The sequence below is a fragment of the Fukomys damarensis genome, unplaced genomic scaffold (assembly GCF_012274545.1).
Source record: "Fukomys damarensis isolate Sample0158 unplaced genomic scaffold, DMR_v1.0_HiC HiC_scaffold_30, whole genome shotgun sequence".
Lineage (NCBI taxonomy): Eukaryota > Metazoa > Chordata > Mammalia > Rodentia > Bathyergidae > Fukomys > Fukomys damarensis.
In genome coordinates, this window is record NW_022900942.1 from 11660225 (window position 1) to 11676907 (window position 16683).

A 16683-nucleotide genomic window follows, 5' to 3' on the forward strand; every position below is an offset into this window, starting at 1 on the left:
CAAGAACCATAAGGTCTCTTTGAAATTTATCTATTTTCTGTTTTTGCTCACTGTTTGGCTAAGATAATGGACACCAACTTAATGGTTAAAAAGTACTGGCAAGTCAAGTATGTACAATTGTGTCACCTTTCAGGTAAGAGAAAATAGTTACTAAATTAGCAGATTGAAAGGGGATCAAGAGTAAATTCAGAAGAAAAGAAAAGCCTCCTTGCTATTGATGTGTGTGTGTGTGTGTGTGTGTGTGTGTTTGTGTGTATGTGTGTGTGTGTGTGTGTACAATTTAACTCTGGTCTGCAGAAGCGATTTTAAAAAAAGGACATGCATCTGTTAGATATTGCTGTCCAGACCCTGGAGAAATGTCCTTGGAATATTCGCCCTCCAGAACTGTCTGTGAAGCTGATTCTGACAGGTTTGGAGGAAGATAAGATTAGAAAAGCATTGTCTTAAACTCAACTTTTGAAAATTTTCTCTCACTGCTTTCCCAATCTTTTATGTCATAAAGTGCTATTCCAAACTTTTATCTGTCTTTTTGGCATCTGTGAAGCTCTAAAGTTGGGGTAAACATTTATTTAGTGGGCTTACAGTGGCAGCCTATGAAGTCAGAGAGGTCCATTTGTGTGCTGGAAAGTCAGAAGATCCAATTGAAGGTCAAAGGCTTAAAGCTCAGTGGAGATTCCAGTGTGAGCCAAAGGTCTGTGTTGCAAGGCTGAAAGGTCTGCCTGGAAGCCTGATCAAACTGGAGATGAACATCTAAAGGCAATGGGCAATGCTGGAGCTCCTCCAAAGAAGCAAAGGTAAGACTTCCTTCTTTCCCTTTTTATTCTGTTTGGGCTACAAGACTATTGGTTGGTGGCATCCACCTCCAGGGTGAGTCTTCCCTCCTCAGTTTGCAGTCTACAAATAATCATTCACAGACACACCTGGAACTGTGCTCCACTAATCCACTAGGCACTCTTAATCCATTCAAACTGACATATTACAATTAATGATCAAAATCCACCCCTTGTGAACTTGACAACCGGACACATCTTTTTAAACCATATTTAGTCTCCTAATACAATAGCAAGTTCATAATTAACCTGACATGAAACAACTATCCAGCAAAGCAATGGGAATGCACTAACTCTTTCCCCAGAATGGAAGCAAAGTTTTTCTTTGGTTGATGCTTATCAGCAGTATTCATGACAATTATAATCGTCATTCTGTAACTAATCATGTGCTCATAGCTGGTATTTATAACTACCTCTTCTACTACCCATTCTATATTCCCTTGGCCTTCATCAAGCACTTCAGCAGGTCCTGGTTTTTTATCTGGCAGGGTGACCCAGGCCTTTATTCATGAAAGCTCTGGGTCACTTGTAAACCTGCCAGGATTAGGTTGTTGTAGCTTCCTATTGACTTATATAACAGGGTTATGGTAATGCTATGAAGTGCCCTAGGGGTCTCCTGCACTCCAAATATATTTTCTTCCCTCTGTTGTAGAGTAATAGTCTAACTTCCCCTTGGTAGTTTGGATCAGTCATCCCCAGCAACACTGTAACTCCATTTTTAGCTTGTTTACTCAGAGGCATAAGGAACCCAAAATAAACGGGTAAATCTTAGCTTCCAGTTCAGTGGAAGCATTGTTGTGCTTCTTGGTACAAGCCTTCTATCCACCCCTGGAACTAAGCCTTCCAGGCTAGCAGAGCATAAGGTTGGGAGAACAGGAAGTAAAACTTTTGCTAATGGGTCAGTAAGAGTAATAATAAGTGGTACCACTTCCACCTCCACTCGATTCCAGACCAGACTTAGGGAGAATCGGTACCATATAGTGCATGCTGATTCAAAGCATATGAATCCTTCTGGAGAATCTTGCCCCCGCCCTTCAAGATTTGTCACCTAGCTGGATACTGTAATTACATCTTTAAAAGGTCATTCCACCTTTCTCTGAATCTATCTGCTTCTGGATGGTGAGGAACATGGTAAGACCATGAGCATGAGCCCATTGCCTCACTTCTTTGACTATAAAACCTGTGTCTTGGTCAGAAATAATGGTGCATAGAATATCATAATGGTTGATGAGGCATTCTAGAAGTCCACAAAAGATAGTTTCGTCGGGAGCATTATATGCAGGAAATGCAAATCTATACCCAAAGTAAGTGCCTATGCCAGTCAAGACAAAGTACTATCTTTTCCATGATGGAAGCAGTCCAATAAAGTCCATTTGTTACCAGACAAGACTGATTGCCTTGGAGTATATGTCACATCAGGGACACAATGTGTTATCTGCTGCTGTCATACTGGGCTTTTAGCAGTAACTGCAGCCAGATTAGCCTTGGTAATTGGAAAGCTGTGTTGCTAGCCTATGCATAGCTGCCATCTCTGCCACTATGGCCATTTTGTTGATGAACCCATTGGGCAGTGACATTGGAGTGGCCATTGGGGTGGCTGAAGGGAAAGGTTAACTGCTACCCACAAAAAGCTCATCATATCCACTTGATTATTAATATCTTCTCCAGAGGTCACATTTTGGTAAGCATTTATGTGAGACACAAATATATCTTTCATCAATACAGACAGGTCTAGCTACATGCCTAACAAATGTCTGTCACCATTTCTAGTCATTTTCCTTCCAAGTCTCTGACCATCTGATCAGACCATTGGCTATAGCCCATGAATCAGTATATAGTAACAGGAAAAAATGTATGGCCAGGTTTACTGCCTGAAGCTCTGCCCATTGTGAAGACTTGCCTTTACTACTGTCCTTCAGCCATCTCTAGCTCATTCACAATAGGCCATTTTTAAAATCCAGACTTCAACCAGCTAGCTAAATAAACTATTAACACTTTTTTTTTAACTCCACTAGCTCCAAAATTAAATTCTAAATCTCTCTTTAATGGGCCTGTACTGAAAAACTCAGTTTGAGCCAGATTTATGTTTCTTCCAACATTATTCCACACCCTTTAAAATTCATTCCCATATTTGTTATTCAGACCTCTGCTTATAAGAATTAAAAAAAAAACCCTCAAGTTCCTCAGGAATATAGTAAACCTTCTCATGCATCATGCCATATATCTCACCTTTAGGAGCCTTCTGGGATTTGGGCATGGTTATAGGCCTAGGAGCAAAAGATGCGTACTGAGATGCGTCAGGAATGGCACTATTTTTATAGGCAAAACAGCATTACTTTCTTCAAGTATAGCAGAAAAGGCCAACACTATAGGGGTTGGGTTGGAGATACCTCTGCCATGAGGGAGGGAAGTCTTTTCCTCTGGGAAAATAATCTCATCAACATCCAGGAGTTCAGTGTCCCTGGCTTCATCATCTCCATCGTGATATACAAGATTCCATTCTTTTCTCAACAGCACCCTCTTTTCACTTCAGATACCCTTTGAGGCTGAGTGTTAAATGTACACTGTAATTCAGCCAATTGCATTATGAGGTTTGTGTCTGGATTTCTGCAACTTCAGCCCTGTGGCTAAAGGAGAGAAGATTCTTTTTCAGGACATATTTAGAAACCTTTAGAATCTTTATATGTGTCTGGGAATTTGAATCTTTGAACTCTTTATTTTCCTTTATTAATTTGTCTTCACCTTTAGGAAACTTTACATTGTTTATGCATGTCTGGAGCTCATGATTTTCCTTTAGTAGTTTGTCGAGAGCTGCTAAGAGCAATCATTATCCTTACATTTCCCACTCTTATAAACAAGTTCAAAAGAATTATATATAGAGTCACTAAATTCCTTACATTCACAAGTGGTGAATTACACTAATCAAATGGCTCTGTGTTGTATATTACTTTAAACAGTTCATACCATGGATTATCAGTACTTTCCACATTATTAGAAAAAGAGACCATGGCAACTTTGATCTTATTAAATTAGACAGATAACTCCACCATTCTCTAAACGGATAAGAGAAATTTATCCTTACATTTCTATTTCTCTATAACTACCACTTTCAGGACCAAAATTTGTATTAGTTAGGGGTTCATTAGAGAAAGATTCAATATAAATATATCCTTCATGTATGATACAGTATATAAATGTTCACATATAAAATAATATATCAATGTATATTATATATGCATATATATGTATATGATGATATAAAAGATTTACTAAGCAGTCTTACAAAAAAATGGCAGCCTGTGGAATCAGGAAGGGAAGAATACAAAATAGCCATTGGCATACTGGAGATGGAGGATCCAGTTGAAGGTGAGGCCTGAAACTCACTGCAGAGTCCAGTGCAAGTCCATGTCAGAAGCCAAAAGCTTTGAAAGGCTGAAGAATCTGCATTTGAAAGCCTAGTGGTTGGTGCCACCCACATCCAGGATCTTTCTTCTTTGGATTTTGACCTACATGTAAATCATCCACAGACACACCCAAAACTGTTCTTCACTAATCTACCATGTGCTTTTTAATCCATTCAAATTGACCTATCACAATTAATGATCACAGTCATCATAAAAATCAAATGATATTATTCCTGTGAAGTGTTGGGAATATTTCATAGTACTTAGTAAGTGTAAAATAAATGTCAATTATGTCAGGATTTTGATAGTAAGGTGATATTTATCCAGGTAGATGTTCAGTATGGGAACTTATGTGTACACTAGTGACATATAAACACTGGGCCATGATCAGTACATGCTCTATTTTTATTTATTTTATTTTATTTTTAAAATTGTGTTTACTGGTACATTTTAGGTATACAGTACAGTACAGTTACATTCATTATTGGAATCATGTGCCCTTACATGACAGATCTTGGTTCTCATTTTTGCCCCTTGTCCCTGCCCTCTCTTCATGCTCTATTTTTAAAAACAGCTTTATTAAGATATAACTCACTGGAGAGTGGAAAATATTCCAAATCTGGAATATGGGCCAGAATTTAATTAATAGATTATTGGACATGTAAATAATATATTAAGTAAAGATATTGTAAAACACTCAACATTTTGATCATCAAATATAAGTATTCATTTTCTTTTGCTGCTTTTATTTCTGGCACAGAATTTAAACTGGGCAGGCACAGATTTCACTGTTAAACACTGTCAGGCCTTGTCTTCCAGTCTTTTTCATTTCTACCATTAGACTAACAAAGTTACCCTCTTTTGATTACTTGCTACCTGTGCCTCCTCGGCATGGATATAATACTCCCAGATTGCACAAATAGTTTTTCTGTCAGAATGGCATTTCTCATTTTTCCATACTAAGTAATTTTAGCTTGAAAGCACTCAGGATGACTTCCATTATAAGGAAGAAACAAACGAAAACCAAACCAAATGTCTCACAGTTTTATCCCTGTTGGTATTATCCTTGTGTAAACTAATAAAAGTTGCAAAACTTTGCAATCCACTGCCTTCTATTTCCACCTCCACCTACCATTGCCGCCACTCTTCTATATGGCAGAACATTCTAGAAAGGGCTCCTGGGTGCTCAGTTACAGCCATTTAAATCAATTTTTTTAACCTAACTCATATCCCTGAGAGAAGGTGAGCTGTTCTCTGACAGGCCACTTCAGTGTGACAGCTTTAAAATACCAGGAAATTCAGAAATGCTCTCAAAACCTACAGTACTTGGACAATCTTCATTAACATTTTTTAAATTTCTTGTTACATTTTTACTGAAAACATAAATTAATACGGCAAAAGCCTACCTCACTGTACTTCATAGATTTTCATGTACATGAATGACATTATTCACATAAAATCTTAAAAATATTCTAATTTTGAACTCCTCTTTCTTTAACTTCATTTCTAAGACCTTATTTTTTTATGTAATTCCATTACTATTTTAAGCCTCTAATTATTCAAGATAATTAGGGCAAGATTATTACAAGACTTAGTTAATAGCCTAACTGTTTCAAACTGTCACACATAATTCAAATATTAGGTATTATTATTGTTGTAAATTAAACATTATGGGAATCTGAAGAAAAATAAGATTTACCATAATTAGATTTCTAAAACTGAAATAAATTATGGTAATGCATGTTCAATATTAATAAAATGTAAGACATAACACTCACTACCCATAACACCCAAGATTAGTGAAGTAGATGTTATGGGTACTGAGTGTTACGTACATGTTAAAAGGAGGTGAGTACTAACTATGTGATGTATCTAATTTCAACTGGAAAGGTGGGTATGATTTATCTCAATTATTTTTGTGAAAAACTGAGGTTCTAACAGGCTCAATAAGTTGCCCAGTGACATTTAAAAGGACTTCTCAAGAAGGATGAGATCTTCCTCATCCCTGGATCTGGAGCTCTTGTCCTAATACCTGAAATACCTATGTATGCCTGCTGTCACTGGACTGTAAACAGTTCCCAAAGGTCCATATGTTAAGGACTTAGTCCTCAGTTTGGTGATATTGGGGTGGAGTGGAAACTAAGAGATGGAGTCTGCTGGGAGGTCTTCTAGAGATATCCCCCTCCTCTCTGGCCCTTGGCCAACAACTAGTCATTTATTTTGGGAATGGCTTTCTGTCTGGCTGCCACATTACAAGTGTGTGGCTTTAGCAGAACTGGTGCCAGGCCTCCTTTTAATCTCACATCCAGACCACAGCTGGCTGGTTCAGGGGTTTGGGTGGTATCTGCTAGGACTTGTTCAACTAGAATTGAGGAGGGGCCAGCCTTGCAGACTGTGGACTGTGGGGCCAGAGCCATGTGGCCTTGTTTGTGGCAAGGAAGCTGGCCAGATGGAAAGAGGAAGGAGGACACAGGTGGAGAGATTTCTGTAGTGTCAATGTTGCTATCTGCTATTCTTGAGGCCAGCTGCATCCATGACCTTTTACATTTGGCTGTTCAAACTTTTCTTCAGATTCCAGGGGCTGTAATATTTCTTTATTCCTAAGCTAACTCAAGTTGGGTTTCTGATATTTGATGCTAAAAATGAACAACATGTACAAAACTAATTTGTTAGATACCATGTCAGCGATTTATTACTTAGTTGCATTCAGACATGTGTATCTGCTATGTTTGACTTCAGAAGCTGAATTAGCCATAGAAAGCAGAAGAAGAGTTCTGAGTGCTTCTGGAATAAGGCAATTGCCCTTGTCTCCTATAGCGCTGCTTCTGATAATTCTACTTATGCCTGAGCCACACAGCCTTTACCTGTTCAGGCGTATACATGTGCTCACTCCTGACCAGTCCTTACCTTCTCTAGATTCTTTGCAGCTTACCATCCTCTGCATGTTTCTTAGCATAATAATATACTTCTTTTTGTACAGATTAAAATATATTTTAATTATTTAATTACAAATTTAAATGTATTCATTTCTTTCTGAGAGCACACTGGGAGGTGAAAATGTTCTCAGAATATAATGTGCCTAATATTGTTCCTGGTATGTAGATTCGTGCTTTCTTCTCAGACCACTACTTTAATTAAACCATGTAAAGCTTATATGGCTTCAGCTCGATGTTACTGACACTATCTTGAGTTGAATTGGCCATGATTGCCCCAGAGTAATCCTAGTTGATTTTCCTACAAAATTGCCCAGCAAACTATAACAGACAAAACCATTAGACGGGTATGTGGAACTTTACACCCAGACCCTGATTCCAGGGATGTGCCTGACTCTTTGATATTATTTTAAGATAACTAGGAATATTCCATTCAGGATGAAGTTGCTTTCATCCTAACCCATAAAAATGCCCTCCTTCTGACCCAAATTGTAAGGATCTAACTCATCTTTTTGTCCCCTGGACCATGGTTCTGTCAGTACCCCCCCCATAGCACAGTACAATTCTGGATCTGTCTGTCTCTTTCTTCTGCCTCATGGCACTCTGAGACCCCTCCTCATACATTAGAACTGAGGTGTTCCGAAATGGAGCTCAAAGAAATCTAAAACTCCAACTTATTTTGCATTTATTCTTTTTTCTTTTACAAAAACTTGAGTTAGATACACTTTCCTCTTAGCAATGTGTGGAATCCACAAGGTGAGGGCACCCTAATAGGAAAGTGTTCGGAGTTTTAGTGGCTCAGCAGTGAGTTAGTTTTATATTTTGCTGCTCGAGCTACAAATTTTATATTCTGCTGCTCGAGAAGGCCTTCATCATTATGTTACTTATCTGCCCAGATAAAACAAACTGGACATTTTCCCAGGCCTATGCATTTTCTTGGATGTGTTTCACAATTTCAAACAAGTTGGCCTCTCCCCACAGTATAAGTAGCCAATTTGTGAAGGTCCTATACTTTCATGACTTACGATCTTGCACAAACAAAGACTTGAAGGAAGGAGTAAGTTCAAGCAAAGGCTCCCACAGGGAGCTGTGCTCCTGCACTGAATGTTATGGGACAAGTGTTTCCCTTGGCAGCAGCTGCAAGGTCTCAGTGACTCTGAGGGACAATACTTTCCCCATCTCTTCCACAGCCTCTTTTTAGACAGAGTTGCTCTCTTGACTGCTTGGTTTCTTACTGCTAATTCCTAAGGCTCCTGTGTCCCTTGATTTTCTCATAGCACTGTCTAGAAAGTAATCACTATGACCTTAAACAATGTGTAGGGCATGGTGCAAGTTGCTTTTTATTCAACTCGAATCATACAATTTTGATTGCTCCAATAAAGTTCACAGGCAGGGAGGAATGCTGTAGCAGCCAGGGGCCAGGGTGTGGCAGGGCCTCATCTGCCTGAGTGTTACCAACTCCAGAGAGTGCAGTCAGGCCATGGAGACCCACAGAGTTGTATCTCTTGCTTGCTAGGACTGCCAGAAAAGACATCACATGTGGCTTAAACAATAGGAGCTATTCTCTCACTGATCTGGAAACTAGAAATCTGAGAATACAACGTTGCAGGGAGGTTTCTTTCTAAGGCTCTGAGGGGAATCTGTGTCAGGCCTCTGCCCTGGCATGTGGTGGTTGCTGGTGATCTTTGGTGTTCACCCCGATCTCTGCCTTCATCTGCACTTGCTGTTTTCCCTACATCCAAATACCCCTTTTTCATGAGGATTTCAATCCTGTTGGATTAAGGTCCACCCTAATGACCTTCATATTAATTTGCTTGCCTCTACAGGCCCTTTCTCCAAGGCCACAATCTAAGGTACTGGGGATTAGGATCCAATATTTACATTTTGGAAGACATATCCAATCTGTAAGAGGCCCTTGGCCTGGGATTCTACCCTTCGTCTGTGGAAGCTATGAATAACACACAGCATCAATGTGCATAGATGTCAGTTGCTTGCCTTTCAGAACACAGGGCTCTGTGGCTGTTCCCATAGAAAAAGAGCAGAAGTCTCCAGCTCCAAAAGTTAAGCCTCTGAATGCATAATTTGGCTGTGTATTTTAAATCAGATTGGCCAAATCTCAATAGCGCTCATTCATAAGTTCTCAGGTAACAACAGGGTTATCACAACACTTCTTGAATGTCTTTCTACTTCCTGAGAAGTAGAAAGAAAAGGGATGATATTTAACAGTTAATGAGAATTTACTTACGTAATCTCAGTTAATCCTCACAACCTGCCCATGAAATAGGTTTCATTACTGAATTAGTTTCCCAGGGCTGCCTTTAAAAATACATGCACTGGTTAGCTTAAATATGGGAAAAAAATCATTCTCTTACAGTTCTGGAGGTCAGAAGTCCAAGATTGAGTTGTTGGCATGGCTGTGCATGCTTCCTCTTGAGACCCAAGGTGGGCTGGGAGTGAGGGTTGGGGTGGTGGTGGTGGTGTTGGTGCTGCCTCTCTCAGCTTCTGGTGGTGGCTGCTGATCTTCGCTGTTTGGATTACAGATACACCACTCCAGTCTCCTTTGTCTGCACAAGGCCACCCTCCCTGGGACTCTGTGAGTCCCCTCTCCTCATAAGGACATCACAACTGTATTTGTAGCCCACCTGAATCCAATAGAACCCAATTTCATTTACTTATGTATTCAAAACACCTGCAAAGAGGTTATTTCCAAATTAAGGCCACATTTATATATCTTTTTAAGGAGTTTAACTAACCTTCAACAATAGATGACTAAGCCAAAGGTTAGAGCAGTGGTGTCATTTGTCAGGTTTGAGTTTGTAAGAAGGCAGAATTGGGATTCAAATCCCATTCTGGCCAGGTTAGAGCCAGTGCTTCTCCTGCTCAGCCATGCGGAGCCCCTTAGACTACTGGCATCACCCACCCCACGATCCCTGGTGCAAAGCATCCAGCTCAGTCCATGTGATCAAAGCCCTTCTACAACAAACTTAGGTTAGTATCCACAGGGTTTTGTTCTATCAGCCACAGGTTACCAACACCTCCTCTGTCGGAAGGTAATACCCTAATGGGAATCCTGGATGGTGAAGGCAGCTTTACCTGTGCAGCTCTGGCCACTGCACAGGCACTGAGGCAAAGGACTCTGTAAACCTCAATCAAACTGTGTCATCAAAAAGGGCCTGTCAAACATCAGTGTGTTTTCAGAAATGGGAACAAGGAGAGTCTGGTCATTGGAATTACTGTTCTGTTACTTGACCAGGTATTCCAGTTAACAGGAAGACTATGTCCTTGGAGCCACAGAACTAATTGTATTCTTTCTTTCTTTCTTTTTTTGAGACAGGCTCTCACTATAAAGTTGAGACTGACGTGGAACTCACTATGTAGCCCAGGCTGGTCTCGAACTCACAGCGATCCTCCTGCCTCAGCCTTCCCAGTGCTGGGATTAAAGGCATGCACCACCATGCCCAGCTCTCTAATTGTATTCTTTGAAGCAACACTAATCCTGAGTCTAATTATTATTATTACCCAATGAGGAAGACACACAGACTAGGTTACAAGGCTTTTCTCCCTATCCTGGCTCATTTCTTCTACTCTTAATAGCCTTAATTTGTATCCCAAAGTTCACAGACTCATTAGCCTTTCTCATAAGCTACTGCTGAATGCAAACATCACCATACTCTGATCCAATAGCCTCCTCCTGTGTTAGTATAAACAGTAGCACTCAGAATGAAAATACCCCTCCAGCTGCCTCCACCTGGCATTACCAAAGCACAAATGAAAGCCCCAGCAGGGTCCATAGTTCTTGCAGCTGCGTCACCCAAGCCAAGAGCCTTTGAAATAATGTAGATTTTCATAATAGAAAATCCACTAACAGAACATATATCCTATTCATTTGTTATGCCATCCCTCTGAGGATATTAATGATAACAAGCTTTACTTAAAATCCCTTGAGGCATAGTTACACAGCCCTAGAGATGGTGCTATTCTGACCTAACCAATCATTCAGCTTTATGACAGTCCCAGTCCCAGGGGTCACATCACCAATATTATTCTGTTCTGCAAACCCACACCACGAATAAATTCATAGATGAACTATATTATTAGCTTGTGGACTGCAAATAGTACTTCCCTTCGTAGCAATGTGATGGTGCCGGTTAATTGATCCCTGTCCCCAAGACCCTGGGGCCAGGAATCATGGAAATGGTGCTTCCTTTTGGTTGTTCTACCTCCTGATCTTGGCTGAGTAGAGGGAAATTTGCATGAGATCCCCCCATTATTTTCCAGATTGCTCTCTATACCCTTAGTTTATAATCCTGGAAAGCTCCTGGGAGTGGAGAGGCTGAGCCTCCCCTGAGCTTTCCTGTCTGAGTTAGATTAATTTTTAGTCAGGCTCCACACCCAGGACAGAGGTAAGTGACACAAAGGGAAGTGCTCAGGTCTTTGGACTGGCAGAAATTTCCATGTTTACTTTCTTCCCTCTTGTGTTCAGCGACTTTTTCAGCTCTGCTGGGCAAAACAGAGGAGAGATGCCTCCTCTACTAAAATAGGAGATCAAGACATACCAGGCCTATTTCACATTATACTGGCTTCTCAAATCCAGAGGGCCCCTGGAACCACCTACAGTAGGGCTTTTAAAAAGGATAAATTTAAAATAAATGCTTCTCAATTCAAAAACAAATTTTTAAGAGTTAAATTTCAGGACTAGGGGTATATCTCAGTGGTACGGCACTTGCTGAGAATGTGTAAAGCCCTTGGTTCAATCCCCAGTATTGGAAAAATAATGCAGATTTTTATATGGAAAAGGCATTGTAGAGGTGTTTACTAGGCATCTTGAAATTTCTAATGCTGTTAGGTCTTGGGATGCACAGTTTCTCCTTTTGTTGTGTTTTTTGTTTTGTTTTGTTTTTTGAGACAGGGTCTTGCTATGTAGTTCAGGTACTTCAGGTACTTCAGGCTGGCCTTGAGTGCACTATGTAGTCCAGCCTGGCCTCAAACTAGCAGTGATCTTCCTACCTCTGCCTTCTGGGCAGAGTGCTGGGATTATAGGCATGTGCCAACATGCTAAGATTTATGCACATAATTTCTCAATGTTGTGACCTCAGGCTCTAGCACAGGGACTTAGTGAATGCAGATGTAACAGTTAAAAATGTGTTCGATGCTTAGAGGCTATGAAATATTTTCCCTGTTTATTTAATGAGGCTCACTAAAAAAAAAAAAAAAATCTCAAAATTTAAATAAGTGCTGTATAAATGAATCTTAAAAACATAAATGTCTTTTAAACAACACCTAAAAAACAATTGTTTTAACAAACGCCTTTATAATGTAAATAGTTATAACTCACTTTCATGAATCTGGTGAGCTTACTCATTATGGTGCTGTCAGTGGTTCTCTAGTGGCCCAGTGGGCTTTATAGCAGAAAAGGGCAAAAGGCCATGTCAGTGTGGAGACAGAACAAAACAATAGCAAAAGACAAATGTTTAAAGCAGCAACCATGCAGCGAACTCACCAGAACCTTGGTCTTTCATGTGGGATACTTACTACTGTTCCTCTAGTTAAAAAAAAAGCTAGACAAGCCAGGTGTGGTGGCGCATGCCTATAATCCCAGCACTTGGGAGGCTGAGGCAGGTGGATCACTGTGAGTTTGAGACCAGCCTGGGCTACATAGTGAGTTTCAGGTCAGTCTCAACTACACAGTGAAACCCTGTCTCAAAAAATAACCAAAAAAGCTAGACAGCTAGGCTCAGGTGCTAGAGAAATGAGGACTACAGCTCCCTCTGCTGATCAACACATTAAAATTCTAAAGCTATTTGGTACCATTTATTATTTATTTATTTATTTATTTATTTTTGGTTTTTTGAGACAGGGTCTCACTATGTAGTTGAGACTGACCTGGCACTCACTATGTAGCCCAGGCTGGTCTCGAACTCATAGCGATCCTCCTGCCTCAGCCTCCTGAGTGTTGGGATTACAGGCATGCACCACCACGCCCGGTTTAAAGTTAGTTTTTTGTTTGTTTGTTTTCTGGTACCGGGGATCGAACTTGGGTCCCTGTGCTTATGAGGCAGGTGGCAAAACCATTGAGCCAAATTTCTGGCCCTTTGGTACTATTTATTGAAAAGTTAAACACATAGCAGTAGAGAATAGAATGAGTCCTGTCTTCTTCATCCCCTCTAGATTAATGGACAATTTTAAATAAGAATAACCACTCCACATATTTCAGAATACTATGTAAATCTTTGCCTTTATTCCCCATTTCCATCAAATGGGGCGTATGTGAAGAAGACAAGGCCTCAAGATAAAGTCAGAGGGATTGGGGGCACCTCCCTTTAGTAGGGAGTGGGCTGCATCCCAAGCTGGCTGAGGAAGTTTAATGTATTCAAATTCCTAAAAATTCAGAGCTTAGTAAGGAGTGACTGCAATTCCCTTTTGTAGGCAATAGGCTGCACCTCATACTGCCTGAGGAAATTTATTCTTTGTCCAAAGTCCTAGTTTTACTGTCCATTCTAAAATTTTTATGAATATGGCTGGTCACCCAACTCTATCTCAGGCCCTTCCACTAACTAGCTGTGTCACTCATACGCTAACTAAAAAGCCATCTTCTACAAAAGGAGGTGGTCTACTCTCGGGTGAAAGAAGTCTATTTGCAAGTAAAGAGGGAATGGCTGGGCCGATTTGCAGGTTAAAAGGAATTACCCAGGCTTCTTGTATTTTGGTACAAAAGAAAGGAAAAAATTAAATGGGGTTTGTGACCTGAAGCTGCAATTTTTATTTTTAAAATTATGACTTTTTTGGGCTCATTTCTACCTATCTTTATTTCTTCTATCTCAGGATCACTTAAAGTTCCCCACATTGGGATCCCCATCATCCATAACAACACAGTTCCCACTCTAGGGATAATAGAACTTACTAGAATAAACTTGACCCAGCATTTCTTTTGCTACCTGTTCCTCCTTTTCCTATCTGTACCTCCTTTTCCTAAAGAATTAAATCCTTCCCTTAGCTGGGGATGTAGCTCAGTGGTGCCATGCCTGCCTGGTAAGTGTAAGGTCTGGTACCACAAAAACCAAACCAAACCTGTTTTATGTCTAAATCGTTCCCTTGATGTGTAAGAACTTTCACCACTTGCCTACAACCTGAGTCAGGAAAGTAGGGCGTGATCAAGATTGGCTGCGAAAGGAAGTGTGATGAAATCCTAAAACATGTGGGCAGAATAGTTCTCAAAGCCCTGCATGTGGACTTCTCATGAAAATTTGAACAGGTTTTTGATAGCACAGCCTAGACCTGACATCAGCCTGAGCAGTAGGTGATACAAAAAGTGAAGGAGGGAGCTGGGGATTTAGTTTAGTGGTTCCACCTGCCTCACAAGTGCAAAGACCCGAGTGCGACGCCCAGTTTAAAAAAAAGAAAAAAAAGAAAGGGGAATTTGTCTCCAGATACAAGCTAGACTTACTACAGGGAAATTCCCTACTTGAAATTTTCTTTGTTCAACATGTCTCGGTCTGTCCTGCCTTACATATGTCTAAGCTCAGCAATGTTTTTGTCTCTAGAAGAGTTTTGTCACCTCACCAGAATGCAATGAGATATAAGCCTTATATTTTAAATTACCCTGTAAGCATGCTGTCAGCATCATGTGTGAGCCTATACCATGACTGACTAAGCCCACCTGCTAACAAATATTCAAACTCTGTAACCAATAAATGTATGTCAGATGTGCCTTATCTGTAACTCCACCCCTCCCAAAGAGTACATCCTCCTTTGCTGAGCCCTAGATGGGGCCGGTCTCCTGAGTGGGAATGTAAGTTGGTCTGCCGGTGTTAAATAAAGCTTTACTTTGTCTCCATGGCTCCTGGTGTGCTTTCCATCCTCTTGGACTAGTGGCAATGCGCTGTATCAATCAAACGGAAAGTTTGCTGCCTCAAAAGGACAGTCTGCATTGAGTTTTTAGCCAGTGTGTTCTCTCTTGCATGGTGGCCCACCTTCACACTGTATGGTGTACTTCTTTTCTTACTTTCACTTGGCCCAAACTCGCTCTGCAGAGCCAGTTTCTCTTTCTACCTTTCATAAAACTTTGCTACCACTTGTGCTTGTTTTGACTAATTCTTTGCTTGGGACAGCAAGAACCTGTAGAAACACCTCTAGAAGGAGACTCCAGAACCCCAGAATCTGATAACAAAGCCATCAGTTGCCAAACTCCACCAAACACCTTTACTTTATGTCTAATCGAATCCCATCATTCTCTAAACCTTTCTGAACTGTCTTCAGAGGATGAGTAAGTCGTAGAAGCAGAGCTTCTTTCTGGTCTCTATTCCTGATTTGCTATGGTATATATCTCTTCTTTGTTGGACTGTGAATGAACAAGTTTTCCCGAGAAAGTCTTCCTCTTTCTCATAATCATTCTTTGTATGATGTCTTTGCTTTGTGTCTCTATGTGGCTTTACTTCTCTTCAGTCTTGAGTTGGGGGAAGGAATTGGGAGGAATAGGCTTTGTTCAGTTTTGTCCCAGAGGAAAAAAGCCACACATTATCTGACAGTTCTCCATTGCTGGACAAAAATCACAGCATCTACACAACCTATACAGATATGCTCTTAGTTTCATGTTTGGGGGAGAAGTGTACACCACGCCACACCACGCCGTACCACAGCTTGTCTCATTACGTCACATCACTGTTCTGCTGGATCACACAGCTACTGGGATCCTGCCAGAATCTGAAAACCCTTAGCTTCCATAATGAATTAAACAGACAGAGTTTAAAGTAAGAGAAGACGTTTACTTGGAAAAGAAAAAAGATAGATAGCTACTCTGGAAGAGTAAAGAGCATCAGAAAGGAATCTGTGGATTGTTGTCATCAGCTCCTTCTTATTTAGGACTAATGATTTCTCTCATGTCCCCATGTGGACACCTGGAACTTGTTGCCATCTGACTGGCTTTCTGGCTGTCTTTGATCTTAACTTGAGTACCTCTATCTACTTTCTGTCTCTGATCATTTTATTTCTTCCTGTTCCTTTGTGGTATGTAAATTGTGTTACCTGGTGTCTTCCTAGGTCTGATTTCTCTCTCACTCTTTACCTTTGTCTTTCTAATTGCTGCAATCTAATTGTAGAGACAAAAAGCTGTCTTAAGTAAGATTTCCTATTAATTTCTTTTTTTTTTTTTATTTTTTTTTATTGAGTTTATTGGTACATTTAGGGATACAGTACAGTTACATTCATTGTTGGGATCATGTACCTTTACATGGCAAGTCTTGATTCTCATTTTTTTCCCCTTACCTCTGCCCTCCCTTCACCCCCTCCTCCCCTCCCCATCTACAAACACTTTATTTTCATCTTTTCATTCTCTCACATTTTTTTCTTTTCCCTTTTTGTTCTTCCCCTACGTATCACACCTTCCCTACACCTTTAGCTCCTTTCCTCCCATTTCTAAATGTCAGTAATCTTATTAGAATCTTATGCATTGTTGCAGAATATTCACACCAGGGAAACTATTTGGTATTTACACATGTGGGACTTATTTATTTCACTTAG

The 16683-nt window shown here is 40.3% G+C and overlaps 1 long non-coding RNA gene across 1 annotated transcript in view; it reads left to right on the forward strand.

Annotated features, from left to right (window-relative positions):
* Positions 1 to 730: 730 nt before the first annotated feature.
* Positions 731 to 16683, forward strand: part of LOC104852396 — a 49144-nt gene continuing 33191 nt past the window's right edge. Inside the window, exon 1 of the long non-coding RNA XR_777496.3 lies at positions 731 to 794. This is a non-coding gene — a long non-coding RNA (uncharacterized LOC104852396). The remainder of the gene's footprint in view (positions 795 to 16683) is intronic.